Raw genomic sequence first — 24,315 nt, forward strand, 5'->3', positions numbered from 1 at the left:
TCTATGCCAAAATGTTACCCTCAACACTACAAACTATACTTCCTAAAATGAGCAGACTGCATACAATTGGTTTTTGAAAGGAATATTATCATCAGCGTAGACATAGCTAACCTTTTCGAACATTGGGTCCGCAAGCAAAACAAGATTAAAAATGAGCCATTTTGGCTTTGGATGGTGGATTTTGTGGGGTGGCAGTATCTAAATATAGTGTCATAATAATATGACCTTAGACTGTGCCTAAAAATTTACTAGTCCTATTTTATTCCAGCCCTAAAGCATTAGTCTTTGCTACAAGTATATTCCCTAAATATTCTTGTTATATCTTCCATGAGATCTACACATGGAACTGGAATGTGGAATGAGAATTGCAAGTGTCAGATCTGGTGGTGCTGAGGGTTCAAGATATCTTGAGTTGGCTGAGAGAGCTGAAGGTGGCTTGTTGTTCTGGGGGCTGTTACAACCTGTCTTGATGGAAATAAACCAGTTTGATACATAAAGCTTTCTTGGTAGCTTTATTTCAATTTCCTCGAAGGAGGTAGGAAAGTACCAATGTCCACTTCCACTCTTTTGGTTTTTTGTCAGTAGAAACATTATTGGAGCTTATCAGAAAATGCAAAGCCGGTAAAGGGATTGTGCCTCATTACAACCCGGGCGGTAAGGGATTAACGGTACCGATAAAGGCACCGGTGGCAGTAATCCCTTACCGCCCTATTCCGAGGTCCCTTTGCGGGTCCTCCCTTAACGCCTGGTTTTACCAGGCTTTAAGGACAGGACCCGCAAAGGGACTTTGGAGCTAATAATGGTACCGTTACTAGCGCCTTCCCCATTCCCATTGGCCCTATGGGGGCTCAAATGGGAATGGGGAACGGCCCTGGTGAATGGGGAATTACCGCCCGCGCCAACCTTGGAATGGGGCGGTAATAGCTCCATTCACCAGGGCGGAGTCGGTATGGGTTTGGAGGCAGCCATGGCGCTAATAGCGCCATGGCTACCTCCAAACTCGTAATGATCCCCATTGTCATTAGGGAAAGAGCAGTTAAGGCTTTCACTTATGTATATGATAGTCTAGCATATTTCAGCAACACAGATAATTCAATTCCACATTTTACGAACAGTATTTTTATTAAAAACTTCAGGGTGTCAGGTTATGCACATAATTTGAATAAAAGGGTAGTTATACCGCTTTCAAAATTGTTTTTGAAAGGTGTTGTGACCAAGGCTGGAGTATCATGGCAACCTAACAAAGTTAAACACCGAAGGAGAAAACAAATGTTCTTGACACTAAACAGATATGGTGTAATTAGGCAATGACCATATTTCATCAACTAACCATCTTACCCACCCATAGTCTGTTTCCTAAAATAAGTATACTCTTTCCTCAGTACATTTCTTTGGAACAATACAAAATCTAGGGTAGCTCAAGAAAATGAAACTGGCCAAAGTCTCTTGGGTGATGTACTTTCCTGATTTTCTAGTGTACAATAAAGCCTTAAATATTATGAGAAGATAAGTCTTGAAGCTGATCATGTCACCAAATTGAACCATTTCGCACATAGTGGTGAAATATCTGATAGCTCCCCTTGTGCTAAAACATTTTATGTGTATAGACATTTGGAAAATGTATGTTTATGGTTTGATTCTGAAATGGTCAAAGAAGCAAGTAATTAATCATCAAACCAAAGATTGGTAATGTATCCCTTCAGGCATTTTGTGGCGTAACAAACATCTCCATGCAGAAGGTAAACCTTTGGCAACTCTGGTACTCAAACTTTGTAAGCGATATTCAATCAACACTACAGCTAAGTCAATGCCTAGTCTGGGATGCTGAGGAAAACCCTTATTGATGTATTTTTATGTCCAGTTCAGTACTCTGGATGACAACCCTTGTATAACACCCCCCTCTTAGAATCCCCCTGACCCCACTGAGCCAAGAAGGAGGTTTGTTTTGCAAATTAAAAGGTTTATTTGAAAAATTAACAAGATATATATCACACTTTTATAATAAATTAATAATTGATATCACACTTATGGATATAATGTTGATCAACAATGGGTAATCTGGCACTAGCACACTTCTTTACAATCAATGAGGAGTTAGTATAGGATGGGTAAGGTAGCAAAAATACTTTTATGGTTTCAAGGGAAAAGCAATGAGGAATAAAATGCAGTACAGAAATAACTTGATATGATTTTAGCAAAAGATAAGATAATCACTTTTTCTCTGGCAATTCACCTCCCCCTATGCAATGTAAGAAATGGAAGGAGAGCACACAGTCTTCAAGAATCCCAACAAAAATGCACTACGAAATGCAGTGCCCCCCTAGCAAGCTTAGAGAAAAACAGATATGATTTTAAAACACAGGCAAGGTACTTTGATGTGGTTGCAATTAAGTGAAAAATATGCTAAAAAGGCTTTTAATTCCCTATAGCGGGTTCAGGGAAGTTGATAGATACTTTGAATCAGTTCAGGATCACTTTAGCAATGCTCTATGAAGGATTGTCAGGTTGCACATGAATTTCAGCAAGCAAAGCAAGGACAAATATTTTTACACGTGGCTGAAATTGAGCAAAATGTCAAATTGCGGCAAATTTAGTCACGTGCGTCAAGCGCGACTACGGAGGCACTATTAGGAGTAGGAAGTCTGTTTCTAGGCTCATTGGAAAGCTTAGAATCTTAGCTTTAAGATGACAGTTAAAACTCGCTATTAGCACAAACGGTTCTGGAGATACGGCCGATTTAATAAAGGTAGTTTTTCGGATTTGAAATTTTAAAGCTCAGAATAACAGATGACAGTTCTCAGTTTTAAAGATGACAGAATGACACGATTCTAGGAGGCAGTTCTAATAGACTAAAATAGTTTGAATTAGATTATTTTAACTAAGAGATTGGTTCTGCACAGTTCTGCTAGGTACTCACAATATAAATTTGAAATAGGCCTCGTCACGGATCTGGTCAACACGTCCAGCGGCGGTTCTCTCTGCTCGGCGGGTCAATCAGGCACCGGTTCTGCTCACAGCTATCCGGATCTCTGGTACTGCTCACAGTGGTCTGGGTCTGGTCTGCGGTTCCAGCAAAAGTTCTTGGCAAAGAATTCAAACATCTGCCCGGCTGTTGAATAGTTTGGTTAGGTTTGCTGGATTCTGAAGGCCTGCTGAGAATACTTTTGCTTGCAGTGGGCCTTCTAGGTTCAAAGTTCTATAGTCTATGGGTCCCTGGTTCTGGTCTCTGTCTGGATGGGATGTCGGCCGTCAAAATGCTCCACAGAAATGGAAAATGAATGTCTCTACCTGTCCCGGCAGTCTCTTTTTATGTGTTTTGGAAGTGGGTTTGTGCATGGCATAACTGAGCCTGCCCCTCTCTGCTTGTCATTGGCCCAATTCTCCCCTCTCCCATGATTGGAGGAAGGAAATGGATTGTCATCATGATGAGGTCTGTTTATGGGTCAGAGGATCCTCCCCTTGTCATTTTGCCTACAAATCTATATTTGATTCAAATACATATTTCCCAGATACACAAGTGGTTGACATTACATGTACATATTACAGATGAATTAAGACAGGTCTCTGTTCAAGCCCCATGTTCCTGCGAGCTGGGATTCAGAAATGACAACATTTTGCGCTTTTTGGTCGGTTTACCAATATCGGACATTTACCAAAAATTACACAAATGTGCGCAAGGAGTATGGACATTAATTGATGAAGTGTCAGATTTTTAACATGCAGACATTTGGAGTAAGACCCTATTTTCCGCTAGCAACCCACCAGAATACACCACAGGTTCCTAACACCTCTTAAAACGTGCACAGAAAAATCACCAGAATAATGATATTACTTATATAATTCTGACAAGTCCGTACTATGAAATATCCATCTTTTTTTAAAATTATGCTCTGGCCCAGATGGGTGTGGTTTAGGTTCCAAAGCACATGGGGGAAGCTTCTGTCTGTCCCCGCCTCCAGCTCAGGTGACTCCCAGAGGCACTTCTCCTCCCACTTCTCCCAAGAGGAAGCTATTTTACGACCCCCCCAATATAACATTAGCCTGAGCCCAGGACAGTGCATTGTTCTGTGTCTGTCTTTGCCCTCTGCAGGTGCCCCTCCCCTAATCTAATCAGAGAGGTGTCATCTCCTTTTGGTGGGGAAGCAGCCAGGCCTGGGATTGCAGTTTGATCAAGTTTCAACTCCTGTCGGGGGTTGTTGCTGGGCAGAATTCACTCTTTTTAAGCCAGGCTTCACTCCTGTCAGAGTTTAGACCGCTAGCGCCGGCTTGTGTCCAAAGCCGGTACTGCACCCATTTGTGGGAGTTGTCTTGAATTTAACAGGAGAATTTTGCTATTGTTTTGATGGGCACCCTTACAGTAGAGTGGTGATGTGGAACCCCCCACAAGAAGGTTGAATCTTTGAGTGGTCTTGTGCCCATGATTTTAGCAAATTCTTGACATTAAGAAAATGAATTCCCAACAGCTCTGGGTTGCTTTTGGCAATCAGCATTGCCATTTGTAGCAGGGCTTGGATGCATGGGTAAAAACATCCCACAAGCCCACCTTCTTGCGATGGCCATTCTGATCTTTCACTGATGGAACTCGTAAGATCTGGGATGTTCGCCTCTTCTTCTTCCGATTCGTAGATGGCACAGTTCAGCATCTTCTCATCCATCAGGGTGGATTGATCGGTTCTCCTCGCCGGTCCTGATGGGAGTATTGGGCGGTACCCCAGGCCCCTCGGATCCTTGCTCCCGGTCCCCGGGTCGTTCTCCTTGGTCAGTCTCCATGGTTTCATCTCTCCTAGGATGATAAAGCAAAGCGGCAATACACATTCCTAGACATCTTTCCACCACTATTAATGGTGTGGCGAACACATACATTTTATAAATCAGAAGATATGAACATATACATTTTTTTTAAAATTAGGAGACAAGAACATATATATTCAAGAATCACAGAATTTTATATGCTATATGTAGCATCTTTTAGGGTTGGAATTGAATTACTCTGGAGCCCTCTGGGATTGCAGAGGACTCTTCCAGTTGCTGCAAAGTGTGCCTGGGATGGCAACACTTTAACTGATTTATATGTACCCACTTGTCTTCCCCCTCTGCCGAACTGCCTTTGGGGATGTGGATCTTGTAGGCTACAGGGGAGATTTTGTCTATAATTTCAAAGGGTCCCTTCCATGTAGGCAAACATTTTCGCTGTTTGGCCTGGTTCCTTTGGAAATTGTATAGATAGACCCGGTCCCCCACCCCGTATACGTTCCTGGTGGTTTTCAGGTCGTAGTGGGTTTTCATGCTATCAGCTGATCTTTCTAGATTCCGCTGAGCATACGCAAAAGCATGTTGGAGGTGTTTCCTCAAATTCTCCACATACTCATGAGTTGTGGAGGCATTTATCAATGCCTGCTCTTGGGTCCTGTAGAGCAAATGTTGAGGAAGCACCATCTTGCGCCCAGTCATCAACTCAAATGGTGACATTTTGGTTGCAGATGAAGGGGTCGATCTGATGGCCATTAGGACCAGAGGTAATCGGATATCCCAACTTGGACCAGAATCTGCCACAAACTTCTTTAAGATGCTCACAATGGTTTTGTTGTAGCGTTCTACTGCCCCAGAAGAAGCTGGCCGGTAAGCAATGTGTAGCTTTCTTTTGACCCCCAGAATCTCCCACATCTTAGTCATTACTTTGCTGGCGAAATGGCTACCTCTGTCTGACTCAATCCTTTGAGGTAGACCAAATCGAGAGAAGATGTGGTTTATCATCAGGGCAGCTGCAGTTTCTGCCTTGCAGTTTGGGGCTGGGAGACATTCCACCCATTTAGTAAATAAGCATGTCACGGTCAACATGTACTTATTTCCCCTAGACGAGCGAATCACGGGGCCTACAAAGTCGATTTTCAAATCTGACCATGGCAGTGCCATCCCCCTCTTTTGGAGAGGCGCACGGTGTGTGAGGTATGATGGCTGAAATTGTGCACACACAAGACACCCCTTCAAGTATTGGTCAAGGTCCTGCCCCATGTGTGGCCAGTATGCAACCTCTCTTAAGATTTCCAGTGTTGTGTGAAACCCCCTATGACCGACGGTGGCCGCATCATGGGCGTGACTTAACATTAGGCTTCGGAATGAGGTAGGGACCACCCACTGATCATGGCCAGCTTGGGATTTCCTTACCAACAAACCGTCTTGGATTCGGAACCTTTTTGGACATTTCATCAACACTCTTAGGTCCTCTTTCCCAATGTAATCGGTATCCGTCAGGGGAAAGTTCTCAGGGTCCCCAATGTGTTGGTAAAACTTACCCATTATTGGATCCCCCTTTTGAGCCGTAATCAAATCAGCATCAGGAGTCTACTTACTCCATTGTGCAGTTGAAAGATCATTGTGAGCATTTGTCTGGGACCTAGTGATAGCAGTGACCTGGATTTCCCCCAACAGGGACTGTATTTCTATTAGATCCCCTTGGATGGCCCCGGTTTTGGCCAGCTGATGAGCTAAGTCATTTCCAGTTTTGTCTGGTCCCTCTACTTTGGAATGACCCTTGATCTTTTTCCAGTAGATGGTCATCCAATTCGATGTGACCAGATCATCAATATTTTGGATTAACTTCCCATGTTTCAGGGGTTTGTTATTAGTACATAACATGCCTCTGGTTTTCCAATTAACCAGGTGCTCCACGAACCCGTTCCATACATAATCCGAATCTGTGATTATGACCAGTTTGTGGAGTTGATGTTGGACAGCAGTGAGTATGGCCTGATGCACAGCCATCAACTCTGCCACCTGACTACTTCGGGACCAATTTTGTATCCAGCAAGGGTTCTGGAAACTCGTTCACCCATGCATTCCCTACGCCGGCCACCAGTTCTTTCTCCCCTTTGTTGTCAACATGGTACGAGCATCCATCCACATAGACAGTGGGCATTCCCTCACACTTGTCTTCTTCAAAGACTTTGTGTGGGGAATTAAGGTATGCTTCCATGTTGTCCTTGATTTTTAGACTTTCATCCTCGAGACAGTTTTCTCTGGCACAATCATGCTAGTCAGCCAGACCTTGCGCGAGGGGACTCTTCTTGTTTTGGCCATATCTGACCTCCACAGGAAAGTCTTGCAGAATCCAGGAAGTAATTCGGGAATTACTCACATTTCCGGCCCGGATTCTGTCACTTTGGAGGTATTGCAGAGGCTGGTGTGGAGTCTCCACTATGATGTGTTCCCCCTGGATAAACGGGCGGTAATTCTTCAATGCCCACACCGTTGCCAGGAGTGCCTTCTCACAATCGTTGAATTTTTCCTCCACAGAGGATAAAGTTTTGCTCGCTTAGGAGATTACTTTATTGACCTTGTCATGCGTTTGGTATAATACTGCCGTCAAGCACGTATTAGAGAACCCTGTCTCCAGGAAGAACTCCTTGTTTCTGACAGGGTAAGCTAGGCAAGGCGCTTGTGAGAGGCTTCTCTTGAGTTGTCTTACTGCCTCGGGTTGTTCTGGACCCCATTCCCACTTGACCCCCCCCCTTCAGGAGATGAATCAGGGGTCTAGTGATCTCTGCGTAGCCCTCAATGAACTTTCTGCTGTAATTAGTCAGTCCAAGGAGGCTCCTTAGATCCGGCAGAGTTGTGGGATACTTCAGTTTCTGGAGTGCTTCCACTTTCTTTTCTTGGGGACAGAGACCATGAGGAGTAATCTCATGCCCCAAGAAATTTACACGGTTTCTACACCACTGTGCTTTCTGAAAGGAAAGTGTTGCTCCGGCGGCCCTCAACTGTGTCAGAACATAACGGATCTCCGCTATGTGTTCCTCCACAGATGAACTTTTGATGAGGACATCATCTACATAAGCCAGGTTACCCCTCGCACCCAGGTCAGGCATGGCCTTATGTAGGAAAATGTTGAATTCATTGACGGAGTTCGGGTATCCGAAGGGAGTCCGGGTCCATGTGTACTGATGGCCCCCAAAGGTAAAAGCCAGTTTGTATTGGTCCTCCCTACTGACAGGCACGGTCCAGTATCCATTGGTCAGGTCTATTGCTGTGAATACCTGTGACCCCTGAATCTGGGCCAGCCCTTGGTCAATGTAGGGCACAGGCCATCAGGAAGTATGGACCCGTTTGTTGAGCTCCCTAAGGTCGGCACAGAGTCTCCACTGGTCGTTTGGCTTCAATATTCCCAGCACCGGATTATTGAAGGTGCTGTGTACTGGATGTATTATTCCCGGGACTCAAGGTTTTTAATTATTTCAGTAAGGGACTCCATGGATGCGAGAGGCAAACAATATTGCTTCACAAACACTGGAGTCATTCCAGGGTCCGTGGGAATTGTTGTTGTGTGGATGTCGGTGCGACCACAGTCATATGAGTCTACCGCAAAGAGATCTTGGAAATCCAAGAAAATTTGTTTCAACTTTTGCTTCTGTTCCAGAGTCACACAGGCATCAGCTAGGTTGACTCTCTCTTCCACCATCTGCCTAAAGCCTGGAAAATCTTCTGGTTTGGCTATCTCAGCAGCCTCCTCCAGCTGGGTGGAGAAGTCCCTGGTCAGAGTGCTGATTTGGACTGGAGGCTTCAGGTGGGAAAGGCAGCCCTCATGGACCTGGAAAATCACCTCATCCCTCCTGAAGTCACAAGTCACATCTTCCTTACCATAAGGGCAAGAAGTGTACACCAGGAAGTTCCCCCCATGCCGGGTGAAAATCCTGTCTGGTGTTGTATTGTCCTCACTGTCACTGTCAAAACAGTCCTTGGGGATCGGTCCTAACAGTTCATTTCCTAAATCAATGGAGAAATGTCGGTCATCAACCGCCATTCCAATAATGGTGCCTGCGGCTAGAGTAATACTCTTTAAGTCACTGTTATCCACCTCTTTTGGAATGGTGTCATGTTCTATGTTGACTAATGGTGTTGGGTTTACCCCTAGCCCTTGCTGTTGGAGAGAAGCATTTAGATGAATGTAAGCATCAGGGTTTTTCAATTTGTGTCCTCTTTTAACTTTCACTTCCCGGGAGAATTGTCGGGTCCTTTCTGGGATGGTGACTTCCTCTTTAATCTGAATTTCAACTGCATAAGGTAGCAATTGAGCTGACCTAAATGCTTTTCTGAATCATCAAAGCCCATGGGATTATCTGCTAATCGGGACCAAGCTTTGAAGTTTATTAGGTCCAAACTAATGGCGAAGCGATTGAGAATGTCACTGCCTAAGTAAAAGCGGCAGTGACGTCTCGCACGACCCAACAATTATGGACTATGCTCTTGTTGCCAATGGAGATTTTGAGCATACACCTGCTTGGCAGGAGATGTTTGGAATTGGGTGTTTCCAGATCCATTTCCCATTTGCCTATCAGTTTGAATGTGGGAATGACTGAATCTTTTGGGAGTTGGCGGAACATGGCTTCGCTGATGAAGCTCTTACCGTTGTTCACACACACTCGAGCGAGAACAGAGTCCTTCCCATCATTTAACTGAACAGGGATGAACAACTGCTCTCCAATTTGCTGAATATCAGCCAGGCTCTGAGCTGATTTCACATCTTCTTTCTGGACTACAGGAGTGGGAGTGTCAGATTGTGGATTGGTAAAGAATTTCAAAGTATTTCCTTCCAGTGTGGAATACCACCTTAAACTGGAAGGAAGGTTGATTTTCAGAAATAGAGAGGACCCCCCATCACCAGTCTGTTGTCCTACTGCTATTACTGTCACGTCTGGAATTTGGTTGTTCTGGAAGTGAAATTCTACTTGGTCAGATTGTTGTTCAACCATGTGGCAGGTGCCGTTTAAACTAACATGGTTGACACTCTGTTTTAATTTTATTGTTCGGCTAGTCTGGGTCCAGAGGACCTTGTTTACGCAATCTATAAGGGGTGACAACCTTCTCAGGAGGTCATTCCCTAGTAAACAAGGGGTGCCCTCTGGAGTCACTACTATGACCGGGTGTTTCACCTTGTGTCGCCCAATTTTGATGTCCAAATCTGCAGTCCCCTCGACAGGAATTTCCTTCCCGTCAAAGTTCTGGAGTTGTCCAAGAAGAGAGGTGAGAGGAATATGGTAATTCTCCCCCTTCCTGCATTTAGTTCATCAAAGGCCCATCTGGACAGAAGGGTAGCCTGGGATCCAGTGTCCACCAGCGCCAAAATTGTACCCTGCCCCTGTACTTGTACCAGAGCATAATATCTTCCCTCCTTCTCCTCAAGGGGGCACAGATAATGCACATTTTTGGACAACTGGTGGGCTCATTTTCTGGTTTTGGACATTGCTAGCGAAGAGATTTCGGCAGAATTCTGTGGAGAGCCTGGGGAATCTGAAAGAAAATGTTGGCAACTGGAAATGGTTTCGGGTTCTGGGCTGCCCCCCCCCTTTTTGGAGGCAGTCATCACGATGGGTTTGACCCATGTGATTTTGGTATTGTTGGTTCTGGGATAGAATGATGGGCAGCGACAGCTCAATCCCCACATCTACCCAGTCTGTTGATTCGGTTTTAGGTTCCCCTGGTTCCGGTTCTGGGCCGCCCTTGCCTTTTGGGAGGCAGTCACCATGATGGGTTTGAACCAGGGGTTTTTGGTTTTGTTGGTTCTGGGATAGGATGATGGGCGGCGAAAGCTCAATCCCCACATCTACCCAGTCTGGATTGGAATCTCTTGGGACCCATTTTTCCTTGGGAGGAGTTCCCCCATCTGTGAAGGAGAAGATCCTTTTCCCAGGATCCTCTGAGGATCCCTCTCCCTCAAATTGGAAGACTTGCACCTCCTCCACAAAGTGGGTCTGTTTGGGTCCTTTGTTTCTCCTATCCCCCCTCTGCTCCTTGGGTGGCAGACTTTCAGGGGTAGGAGATTTTGTGTCCGGTTCCTGGTTTTCCAGGGGCTGTTTACAAGTCGGGAAGGAAGCTTCCTCCAAGGCTTTACACCCCCCTTCCCCCTGTGCCTCCTCCCTGGGAACCGGTGGGTTATCGGGGTGCTGCCCCTGTCATTGTTCTGGAGCACCAGGCTCAGAGTTTGGGGCATTCTGCAGTGGCATGCTCATCTGAGGGTTCTGTTGAGCCCTCAGTATGTGACCCAGATCCCGTGCCATATTTTGGACCTGGCGCTCAAGTTGTGAAACCCGCTCAGGCTGATACGGGCTCTATTTTCTCCCCTGGGCTGATTCCGGGAAGGGTAGCTATCCCTTCTCTGGTAATACCCCGGATTGGGAAGATTTAGGTACCCCTCCACCCTTGGCCTCCCCACGCCCGAATTAGGTTGTCTGGGCTCAGGGAATTGGGGAAAGAAGGATGGATGATTTTGGGGCTGGAAATTGGGTGGATACCTGGGAAAAAAGTTCTGCCTAGGATTTGGTGAATTTCTGCCCTCCTGGGGAAAGTTAGGAGGGAAGTTCCCTGGGTCAGGTGCTTGGCTGGATCCCCCCCCCTTGGGCTGGAGGAGTCCACACATAACCCAGGATGGGTCGGTTTCCCTTGTAGCTGGGACTTACATAATCAGGGGAGCGGGGGACCCCATTTGTGGGACTACCTCCTCGACTCCCTGTCTGTGACTGGCCCGAGGGCCTTCTGGGCTGTGAATTATTTGGTGCAGGCAGGTTTTTAGGCCCCCCCCCATCTCCAAATCTAAAACGGGGGCAACCTTTACCTCCGCCACCTTGGCAGCAGCAGGGGTGCTGTTGGTTTTGGGGTTTTTCTGCGCATTACTTTTATTTTCTATGGGCTTCTGCACCTCATAGATCCGAGTAGCCTGTTCAATGACCCAATCTAGTGACCTCTTCTCGTGAAAATCTCTCTCTAGCTGTGTCATGATGTATTTGGGCAAGGCATGGAAAAAAGTATTGACAAATTCTCTGCTGTCCGTGCGCACCCTTCTGGTGGTCTGCGCAAAGGCACACTTCAATTCTTGCACAAATTTTTGTGGGGCCTGATCCTCCCCACATTGCAAATTGTAGGCTGCCTTGCGAGCCTCTTGAGGATTTCTATGAATAGAAAAATGTTTCAAGATGGCCACTCTATATGCGGACCATCCTGAATGGTTTTGGTCCTCCAGCCCTGCAAAGAAACTGGAGTATTCTGGGGAGAATGTCCATTTGACGTACTGGATGCAGCTACTGCTGTCCTTCAAATGGAAAGTCTCCATCATTTGCTCATAGAGCTCCAAGTGTTCCCAAACAGAATACTTGGCGTTCTTATGATAAGGCGTGATGACACTCCTTATTACCTTTATTTGTTTCAATGGGTCCTTAAGCAAGGCCCTTTTTGCCTTATTGGCCTTTTTGGTTCGGGTCACCCTGGTCCATTCATCCTCTGACTCCGAAGCACTGCTCCCAGAGGTGCCCGTCTGACCTTCCAGGTTTTCCCGGATTCTGCGAGCCTGGGAATGGCTGGCAGAATGTGGGGACCTGGTCTCCTGGGTCCTGTAATGCTCAGAGGAGTCTTCAGATCCCTCCTTGCTGCCAGGATTTGATGGGTACACCCCCACTGACCTAATTGGGCAGAGGTTTTCAGGATGCCCTTAATGGGCCTACTCTCCTGGGGTTCCCCACTAAATTGCACTGTGCTTGGGTGCCCATACCCGGATGCCCGCCCCTCCATTCCTGGGTGGTACTGGCCTATGAGCCCCATACTTTTGGCTGGATAGTAATCTGCCATCCCTGTGGCCCTGTGCTCATGTGCGCCAGGGGACATGGGGGTGGCAGAGTCCAGGGACTGAGAGAGACGACCGCCTCCGGTACTAGGGCTCCTGAGGTTATGCTCAGGCGTTTCCCTTTCCCAGCAAACTTCATCTCTGTCAGCCCCTGCTCCCTGTTGCAATGCAAGAGCCTGCGCCTTCAGTTCCTCAGTTAAGGCCTTACTAGACTCTATCAGTCTCTCCTGCATCGCTACCTGTTGCTGGAGCCTATCATTGTGCTGACAGAGAGCCTCATTTTCTCTCTGTGCCTCCTGATTGGTCCTGGAGTACTGGGCCAGTCTCTGCTGCAGGAGGGTTACCTCCTCAGTCCCATCCCTACTGGCCGGCTCCTTTCTTGCCAGAGCCTCCTCTACCCTCCTGGTGTGATCTAGCAAGCCCTGATGCTCTTTTTGGAGGTCACCCAGCCCCTGGAGGGCCAAGTGATTTCCTTCAATTTTTCTTTTTAAATGGCAGACTTCCTGGCCTAAGGTATCCCTTTCCTGACCAAGAGCATGCATTTGTGACGCCAGGTCGTCCCTCTGCCTTTGAAAGGCACCAGCTTTCTGGCGTTCTTCATCAAACTCTGCCTGGGTATCTAGGTCTTTCAAAATCAATTTATTGCTTTCCTCTTTCTCTCTGTCTAGTTGGATTTGCAGGGTGGCTACCTGCTCTGTGCATGCCCTGTTGAAATTGATCTGTTGCTCCAGCTTTTTCTGGCCCTGCAGTAAAGAGTCCAAACTGTCTTGGTCCTCCTTCTGCAAAGCCAGAATTCTGGTATCCTGGTCTGTCTTTTCCTGTTGCAGTATATCCATGTCCTCTTTTATTTTAATGATATACTGCCTACTATCATTTTCTGACTCCTGGCTCATTTGCAGCCTCTGCTCAGAAGAGACCAGGTCAGATTGGGCCTTTTCTAACACCATCTGTTGCCTATTTGCCAGATCTTGCCCTTCAGCACATTTGTCCTGCATGGCTCCCATATATAGATACAAATATGCCACTATCCTGGCAATCTTATTGTGTTCATCTTTGGCTTTAGAAGCCATATATAATTCACTCAGGGCCACATGTAATGGACCCTGATCTCCCCATTTATCTGACCCTGTTTCAGTGACCTGTTGCGCGATTGCCTGCAACCAGACCGTCTGGTCCTGATGAGTCCACTTACCTCTCACAAATAGCTTATGTAAGAAGTGCTCTCTAGCTATTTTTACATCTACCAAGGTCGTCATTCTGGAAGTTGACTTCCTTCCTGACTTACCGAAGTTTGTATTTTATTTTGCAAAACAGACCTTCTCCTTAGAGCGTCCCTTTGAGGAGTGCTTTACAGCGTACCACAGCGTGGTGATCCAGCCGGATGTATGTATCCCGTCAGTTAGCACACTGTAATAAGCTGCACAAGTGATAACTCTAATCCAGAATATCCCGGCTACGAGCCCCCACTTTGTAAGCGACAATCAACACTACAGCTAAGTCAATGCCTAGTCTGGGATGCTGAGGAAAACCCTTATTGATGTATTTTTATGTCCAGTTCAGTACTCTGGATGACAACTCTTGTATAACACCCCCCTCTTAGAATCCCCCTGACCCCACTGAGCCAAGAAGTAGGTTTGTTTTGCAAATTAAAAGGTTTATTTGAAAAATTAACAAGATATATATCACACTTTTATAATAAATTAATAATTGATATCACACTTATGGATATAATGTTGATCAACAATGGGTAATCTGGCACTAGCACACTTCTTTACAATCAATGAGGAGTTAGTATAGGATGGGTAAGGTAGCAAAAATACTTTTATGGTTTCAAGGGAAAAGCAATGAGGAATAAAATGCAGTACAGAAATAACTTGATATGATTTTAGCAAAAGATAAGATAATCACTTTTTCTCTGGCAATTCACCCCCCCCCCCTATGCAATGTAAGAAATGGAAGGAGAGCACACAGTCTTCAAGAATCCCAACAAAAATGCACTACAAAATGCAGTTCCCCCCTAGCAAGCTTAGAGAAAAACAGGTATGATTTTAAAACACAGGCAAGATACTTTGATGTGGTTGCAATTAAGTGAAAAATACGCTAAAAAGGCTTTTAATTCCCTATAGGGGGTTCAGGGTAGTTGATAGATACTTTGAATCAGTTCAGGATCACTTTAGCAATGCTCTATGAATGATTGTCAGGTTGCACACGAATTTCAGCAAGCAAAGCAAGGACAAATATTTTCACACGTGGCTGAAATTGAGCAAAAATGTCAAATCGCGGCAAATTTTGTCGCGTGCGTCAAGCGCGATTACGGAGGCACTATAAGGAGTAGGAAGTCGGTTCTAGGCTCGTTGGATAGCTTAGAATCTTAGCTTTAAGATGACAGTTCAAACTCCCTGATTTGTTTGATTGTAGTTTTTCGGATTTGAAATTTTAAAGCTCAGAATGACAGATGACAGTTCTCAATTTTAAAGATGACAGAATGACAGGAATCTAGGAGGCAGTTCTAATAGGCTAAAATAGTTTGAATTAGATTATTTTAACTAAGAGATTGGTTCTGCACAGTTCTGCTAGGTACTCAAAATATAAATTTGGAATAGGCCTTGTCACGGATCTGGTCAACACGTCCAGTGGCGGTTCTCTCTGCTCGGCGGGTCAATCAGGCACCGGTTCTGCTCACAGGGATCCGGATCTCTGGTTCTGCTCACAGCGGTCTGGGTCTGGTCTGCAGTTCTGGCAAAAGTTCTTGGCAAAGAATTCAAACAGCTTGCCCGGCTGTTGAATAGTTTGGTTAGGTTTGCTGGATTCTGAAGGCCTGCTGAGAACTTTTGCTTGCAGTGGGCCTTCTAGGTTCAAAGTTCTGTAGTCTATGGGTCCCTGGTTCTGGTCTCTGTCTGGATGGGATGTCGGCCATCAAAATGCTCCACAGAAATGGAAAATTAATGTCTCTAACTGTCCCAGCAGTCTCTTTTTATGTGTTTTGGAAGTGGGTGTGTGCGTGACATAACTGAGCCTGCCCCTCTCTACTTGTCATTGGCCCAATTCTCCCCTCTACCATGATTGGGGGAAGGAAATGGATTGTCATCATGATGAGGTCTGTTTATGGGTCAGAGGATCCTCCCATGGTCAATTTGCCCACAAATCTTTATTTGATTCAAATACATATTTCCCAGATACACAAGTGGTTGACATTACATGTACATATTACAGATTAATTAAGACAGGTCTCTGTTCAAGCCCCATGTTCCTGTGAGCTGGGATTCAGAAATGACAACATTTTGCGCTTTTTGGTCGGTTTACCAATATCGGACATTTACCAAAAATAACACAAATGTGCGCAAGAAGTATGGACATTAATTGTTGAAGTGTCCGATTTTTAACATGCAGACATTTGGAGTAAGACCCTATTTTCCGCTAGCAACCCACCAGAATACACCACAGGTTCCTAACACCTCTTAAAACGTGCACAGAAAAATCACCAGAATAATGATATTACTTATATAATTCTGACAAGTCCGTACTATGAATTATCCATCTTTTTTTTAAAATGATGCTCTGGCCCAGATGGGTGTGGTTTAGGTTCCAAAGCACAAGGGGGAAGCTTCTGTCTGTCACCGCCTCCAGCTCAGGTCGCTCCCAGTGGCACTTCTCCTCCCACTTCTCCCAAGAGGAAGCTATTTTACGACCCTCCCCCAATATAACATTTGCCTGAGCCCAGGACAGTGCATTGTTCTGTGTCTCTGCCCTCTGAAGGTGCCCTTCCCCTAATCTAATCAGAGAGGTGTCATCTCCTTTTTGTGGGGAAGCAGGAGGCAGCCAGGCCTGGGAATGCTTTTTGATCAAGTTTCAACTCCTGTCGGGGGTTGTTGCCGGGCAGAATTCACTCTCTTTAAGCCAGGCTTCACTCCTGTCAGAGTTTAGACCGCTAGCGCCGGCTTGTGTCCAAAGCCGGTACTGCACCCATTTTTGGGAGTTGTCTTGAATTTAACAGGAGAATTGTGCTATTGTTTTGATGGGCATCCTTACAGTAGAGTGGTGATGTGGAACCCCCCACAAGAAGGTTGAATCTTTGAGTGGTCTTGTGCCCATGATTTTAGCAAATTATTGACATTAAGAAAATGAATTCCCAACAGCTCTGGGTTGCTTTTGGCAATCAGCATTGCCATTTGTAGCAGGGCTTGGATGCATGGGTAAAAACATCCCACAACTACATTACATATATTACAAGACCAAGGAAGGTGGAATTATGGGCTACCGATGTTTTTTTCTCTTGACCCCGTTTGTGGTGGTTTATGTCCAAGACTACACGGAGAAAGCCATCTTGTTTATATCCTGCCTAATCATCAGGGTACCAGTGCTGTTTCAGGTATGAGCAAGTTTTGAGGAAAGTTGGTGGGCATGACAGGGGCGGCAAGCTTGCTCCCTCTCACCTCTCCCTTTTAGTTGTTAAGTCTCCATTTCCTTTTTAACATTTTAAATGGATAATTTAGGGTGCCATAATGTATTAAATATGTATTCATTATATTTCTCACTAAGTACATTTACATATGAATGGAGTTCAGAGTGTTTATCCTTTTTGTACTAGTGAATAAAGTGGTTTTGACTGACTGACATCACAGAGACAGTTAAAGAAGTGGGGGAGAAGTGGTTGAAACTGAAAACTGCCCTTCAGATAGTGACTTCCTTCAAAGAAGTTAAGAGAAGTTCTCCAACCTGTAAAAAAAAGTCTCTCATAATGCAGCCAACCCCCTCCCCCTGGATTTTAAGCAAATCAGGGAAGTTAGCATCTTAGTTCTACAAGGTCATTAAGAATGTTGCCTGAGCGAAGCATTTGGTGGGGATTCAGAATGTGTGGGATTTAGATTTGTGATGTGCAAATCAAGAATACATTATGTTGAGCACACTTCTGTCTTACTCTTATACTCTTCCATTATTATTAGTAGTTTAGTTTAGTTTAGTTTATTGGGTACTTGGGTTCAACAGTGGTTACAGAATGTTGCACATACAGGACAAAGGAATAGGATGCAGTACAGTGAATGGTTCACAGGACCTGGTTACAGAATGGTCCAAGAAGTGGCATAGTAAATTATTGCGGGACCGGGTTACAGTTTGGTTTGCCGCCTTGATCGGATACATATGATACAGATAACATAATGACAGACAAATAGCTTAAAAAAGAGGGAGGGCCAAGTGCAGATAGCTAAGTGCGGAGGTCTAACTATTGTAAGGTTATGAGCAGTTCCTTAACTTTGGCTCTGAACGTCCAGAATGAGGTTTCTGCTCTGATCGTCATGGGTAGGGCATTCCAATATTTAGCTGCTAGTACTGGGAAGCTTACTCCTCCAGCTGTTTTCCGATTGAACTTAGGTATGTTGAGTTGGTGTAAATAGGGGGATCTAATAGGTCTGGTAGAGTTCTGTCTCGTGAATTTGTCTGAGAGGTAGCGTGGGGCTATCAAGTATAAACATTTATTTGTAATGATCAGCACCCGTAGTTTAATTCTCTCCCTCCCTTACTTCCTTCCATACGGTTCTCTTCCTCCTACCCTCTTTTCTTGACCAAACAAAATGTATTATCATGCTTAGAACCTATGTTAGGTCACCAAATACCTGTATTTATGTTAATGATCTGGAAAGAAATTCACAGATTAATATAGGACTAACTTGCCTTGACAAAGCCTGGACGGCGAAACTGTTGGCCATGCAGTTGGCAATCTCATTCTTTCCTATTGTCAAAAACAGGAGTCAATCATAAGGTATGCCAGATACACTGTTTCTCTTTCCCAAATACTACCAGTACAATAGGAACAGACAGATGAACATCTATCGTATCGTGTGAGTGGAGTGTCAAACTTATTATGTCACTTTTCGATGGAGTGGAAAACAGAGTACTCCCAAAAGCAAATCAATGAAGAAATGTATAAACATGAATTGAGAGATCATGAATTACAGCATCTGGTCCATCAGGGAAAGTATTTAACCCACCTGGCCAAAGATATTCACTGCTGCTATTAAACATACTCACAGACAGAAAACACTCTCTGTTCAAAGATAACGGCGTAGCATGCAAAATACAGTTCTTACAAAACTGGTGACTTACATTAGTACGAGGTGCTTCGGTTGTAGTCATAGCTCTGGCTACAAAGTTACTCCTCCACCAGAAAGAGATAATCAGAAACCAGGATCAGGTGCGAGGGGATTCCAAACCAAAACTTTGCTCTCGAAAGACACCAATCACCACCTCAAGGAATCGATTACCAGGAGAATGGTCTCCCTCCTCCTCCTAGGTTCCAGCATAACAGATGCCAGTATCAAGGTGAGCGGTGGCAAAGCAAACATACAACAACAGTAATCAGAGTTACCAGAAGGGCTCTGCAGAAATATACAATTATGTAACCATGGAGGAACAATGATATGACCAAAGACCACCCCACAGCCAAGCGGACAGAGAAAAGATTTCTCATTTGGAATGACTGGTCAAACAATTAAAAGGGAGCATTGGTCAAATATTGAGATCCCAAAGGAAGAGCCATAATATCAAAGCTCATAGAAACACTGCCTGATCAGAATCAACAGGTCAGAGTGGACTATGTTAGAAGAAAAATATTCCAAATAAAAATGCCCAACGAGAACAGGAAAAGGCAAATACACTAGAAAAGATACACCAAGGTAGTCTCTTATGTGTCCTGTGAAAATACTCCTGCGTTTGCTGAACAATCGGTAGAGGTCAAAGGAAAAATAAGAAAGGGAAGTTGGGTGAAGAGAAAAATGTGGCACATTTGAGAAAGAAAATTTGAGATAGAGCCAGGTGTTTTCTCTTTCAAAGATAAATTGCAATCTACAAAAAAGCAACAATTCAATCTTAAAAGTGTGACCAATAGCTCAAAAGGCAAGAAACAGATCAACAAAGATAGACACAAGCCTGAAGGAATACAATCAAATTAAAGTGATGTAGAGAATGGAAGAAAAAGGATATTCTCTCATCTCCAGATCTTTCTAGGCACAACATTCCACAGAGACACAGTGACTTGGCACATAAGAAGTAGGGGAAAAGGTCTCCCATTTGTGATTTTAAAATGTATTTTTATTCTTACACAGTCCTTAACCAATCTAATTGAGCTTGAAGAGAAAGACCATAAGCTAGCTGCCCAAGGCCAGTGTCATGAAACCTCAAACATCAAAAAGATACATCCAAAACTGTCCACTAATTCACACTTTGTATGTAAGTTGGAAAAGAAAGATGAAAGGTTTTTTGTGCCTATCCCAGTTCAGGGATAGTGTGACTTATTTGCTTCCATTTATGCAGGTTCTCGGGCAACCTAGATTTCTTGAGAAGTACTAAAGACTTTAAACAAAGAAAGAGGTTAACATCTTTGTATTACACGCCCACTCATCCTATCCTGCGGGATGAAATTCTCAGGTACAGTTCTTGTCTGGTTTACGTCATTCGTGACTTATCAAACACACTTTGTCTCCCTTTCCCACTATCCATTTGACTCCACCTCAGTAATGTCAAGTAGGGGGTCTTCCCTAACCCCCCTCCTCATCAATTTATATGTTGAATCCATAAGACAGAACCTTAAAACCCTTAAGAACCACAACATTCATTTTCACTAATATGCAGATGATACATAAATATACTTCCAAATCTTCTCCGCCTCACAACTCCGTAGCCTCAAACGTTGTCTCTCCAACTTGCCCAGTGTGACGAATGAACAGTATTAATCCTTTCTCCCCATGGGAGAGCCACCCCTTTGAGGCTAGGGACATGAACCCACTCCGCAAGTACCTCCCTAGGGGGCTGGACAAGTGGGACCTCACTGGGAGTGACTCCCCTTAGGGGGCAAGGACTCCCATTCCTGTGAGGAACTCACTGGATCTGCCACACCATCAGCATATATGGGACTGCCTACTGGGACAAAGAATGCAACACCCTTATATGTGGCTGTAGGCAATGCTGAGGCCTTGGTAGGAAGAAGCTCAAAAAGGATATCCTGGTCTCCAACACAGGCCTTCTTATCGCTGATACCTAGACCAGCACTTCCTCCAGATAGACCCTCACAGCATCTTCTTTGTCGTTCCCTCTCCAGGCCTATGGACCCTCCATATGGTCTCTGTGCTCTCTACTTTTTCCTCTTCACCCATTAATGGTGGGGCCCGGTGGGAGGCCTTTCTGGCCCCCTTCCACTCCTCCCACACCATCATTAATGTGTATCTATGGCACCCTGTACTGCTTTTCTGGCTGCCCTGTTGCCTCCCTCTTCCACCACCTCTCTAGCATCCCCCCCTTCCTCTTCGTTTACCTCGGCCTCTCCTCCTTCCTCTGCTGCTCATCCTCAGGATCCTTCTACTCTTCCTCAGGGCGTACTTCAGACCTGCACCCCCCTTCAGAAGTCTTTTAAAGGTGGCAACCTGCTCCACATTGCCACTCTCAACTCTCGTTCAGCTGTCAAAACCCTCCTCTGACATCTTCCGTCTCCTTGAAGAACTCAACCTTGTTGTTCTCAGGCTGGCCGAGACGTGCTTCATGGCCTGCTCTCTCACACAAGTTTCGACACTCTCCTCTCTAATGGCTAAAAGCTCCTCTCAGTTCCCAGAACCAACCATCCCGGTGGGGGTGTAGCCTTAACCTTCCCAGATGCAGGACTATTCCTCCTTTGAATGCCTGGTCTGCAGACTCTCTATCTCAAGAAGGCTTTTTAACCAAAACCTTGCACCTCTTACCCACTGCATAGCTGCTCTCTGCTTAAACTTTCAGTGTTATGCGGATGACGTGATTTTCATATTGTGCCAGAAACCTAAGGGTATACTTACTCCCACTCCCCCTGGATCCTCTTTTCAGGTGGCCAGGGAAAGGCCTTCACTTTTGGATCCTAACCATGGGGGTTAGAAGTTAGGGAGGATCACCTGGGCTGAGGAGCCTAGGGGATGGGGAGTGGGGTCCACACAGGTGAGACATGGTATCCCCCTTTTCCCTCTAAAAATAAACCTAACACACCCCCCGACTTTATGGGCTTTTATAAGCCATCTCCCCACATTTCCCCTCATTGAACTTGTCACAGTACTGAGACAAGGAGGAGGCGACTAGGAGTAGTGAAAACCAATAGCTATTTTCACCACTCCTGTACTGAGATGAAGAAGAAGCCTGTGAATGCATACGATTGGGGAAGTCAGGCATGTCCCACTAATAAATTGACTAGAGGTTGGGCAATTGATCTTACTGGGCCACACCTGTGGACCCTTAATGCTCATATGGAGTATAAGAGGTGGGGCTGCATGCCATGTCAGTGCAAAGATAGGTTTTGGGCACAGAAAGACTTTAAAGTTGAACGTTCTGACTCAGACTTTCCTTAGCTTTGTTCAGGTAGGGAAATCCCACCTTAGCATAAGGCAAGTTAGGCTTTCAATCATCCTGACATTTAATGCAATAAACCATTTTGTTTTGACCTTTGAATCTGTTGTCTTTGTCTTACTGCATGATGCCTTCGCCATTGGTAATGACATATTGCATTGATGAGCAATTCATTTGAATTTTTATTAACAACTACGTCTGGTCCCCAATCAAGAGAAACCCAATGGAGTTCAATGCTCTCGAAAGTGATTTTGGTCAGCACAAATGCTACTTTATACTGCCAAATTCAAGTCAAATAAAGCATCACCATTCCTGGAAATACCCAACAGTATACTCAACCAATAAAGATCAGACCAGGGAAACCTTATATAATGAAGAGGCTTTTGCTAATTTAAATAATATTTTCAGTAAGAAGTACTTTCTCTACATTCTACTCTATTAGTAGATTTCAAAGATGATAACATCCAAATATTAGTTGACAATAATGTTCCCCAATGCGCACCCGGAAGTACAGAGAAGTACACTGTTTGCTGTGGGAGACTCGCCGTCTGTGGCTCGTCAATTCGAGCGTTGAAGGACACGTCTTTCCTTGTTATTGAATTCGAGGAGGAAGTCTTTAAAGGAAACACGGATGCTGCCTGGACTAAGGTTCGCCTGATTGGCTTCACCAACAAGGGACCGTCCCCGAACCTCCACGCCTCTGTATTGATATTCTTTGTGGGTAGCGCACCCGTGCGCGCACCCGGAAGTACAGAGAAGTACACTGTTTGCTGTGGGAGACTAGCCGTCTGTGGCTCGTCGATTCGAACGTTGAAGGACACGTCTTTCCTTGTTATTGAATTCGAGGGGGAAGTCTTTAAAGGAAACACGGATGCTGCCTGGACTAAGGTTCACCTGATTGGCTTCACCAACAAGGGACCGCCCCGCGTCTGCGTTGATATTCCGTGTGCATAGCGCACCCGCGCGTGCATCCGGAAGTACAGAGAAGTACACTGTTTGCTGTTTGCGGCTTTCAGCGGTGAGCCGACTGATCTATTGCTGTAACAGGGGTTTTACCGTAGCTTAAAAGTAAAGCTAAATGTAAGCAAGCAAGAGTCTGGATGGAAAGGTTTGAGAATGCTGTTCTTAGAGTGAATCCCAATGCTTTAATGGTGTAGTTTGGTGGTCTAATTGGCGATTGGTGTGCTCAGTATAAATAGAGCATCCTTTTTTCTTTTCTACTTTGCAATTGTGACTGCTGCCTGCATTGTAGTGATATGAAAAGAAAGACTTTAGATACCAAACGTGATGGTGCAATGCTTACTAATACCATAAAAACAAGTAGAATGAGCATTGCGCAAGCGGCCGCGCTACCACTCCCGGATTCCTCTGATACGACGAGGATCCAGTGGAGTGTGGGCAAAATACATCAAAGCTAATTATAGAGGATGGTGGTGTGAACGAGTTACCGGCATCCTCACAATCTCTATTCAATGAGGATAGAAGACAGGCTGAGATACCTTGTGTGTTTAATAAAGGAAATCTCGGCTTGTCTTTTATGGACACACCTCCAATTTTTCTACCAGGGGACATAACTTGGCTAGGCTTATATGAGCATTTCGATAACTCAACCCAGATTTCTACCTCCATGGGTGTAAACAAGGTGGTAACAGTTATGGAGGAATTTAAAAACAAATCTGGTCTGAGTGATTTAAAAGAAATGGAGTTTGATAATCTACAGTTATGTAAAGAAGTCAAAGCGTAGACCTGGATCTTAAAAGACATTTTGATTGCTTTAACTGCGTGGCCCGAGACCTTAGCGGAAAAATTCTCCAAAATGTTTGCCCCTTTAAATGGGTTTGGTGATATAGAACATAAATCGGCATCGACTGTGAATCTAAATGTGAAACAGACGATGTTGATTGACAAGGCATCTAAGCAATGTCCAATTGAAAAGCCTGGTAAGCATCATGAGATAAATAAAGTCACTGGGCCTTTTAGTTTACCGGCTAGTCCCAGTGAGAAGGATCGCAGTGTGATGCCATCAGTTGATATAAATGAACCAGGAAGCCTTGCTGTTCACACACAGTCATCCACCTCAGATAATCCTCCCATAAAGGTTGCTGAGATATTTAATATAAAAATCTCAAAAAATAAATTGAAAAAAATAAGGAGGAAACAAGCGCAGGCACAGAAGGCCTTGAATGTATCATCACGTAAATTCCTGAGGGAGCCTAGTTTACGTGAAATAGAAATTGATCCCCTAGAGGAGGAGGAAGTCATCTCGGTTGCTGAGTCTCCTATAAAGCAGCAAGCAAGTAGTTACTCTGATCAAGTACACTTGACTGCTGGTAAAGAGACCAACAGTAATGAAG

At 44.9% G+C, this 24,315-nt stretch overlaps 1 protein-coding gene across 3 annotated transcripts in view; it reads right to left on the reverse strand.

The window, feature by feature from the left end:
• Positions 1-24,315, reverse strand: part of MARCHF1 (membrane associated ring-CH-type finger 1) — a 1,944,794-nt gene that overhangs the window by 380,130 nt on the left and 1,540,349 nt on the right. The window lies entirely within an intron of this gene.

This window comes from Ambystoma mexicanum, chromosome 6q, assembly GCF_040938575.1.
Source record: "Ambystoma mexicanum isolate Mex_15411 chromosome 6q, UKY_AmexF1_1, whole genome shotgun sequence".
Taxonomy (NCBI): Eukaryota; Metazoa; Chordata; class Amphibia; order Caudata; family Ambystomatidae; genus Ambystoma; species Ambystoma mexicanum.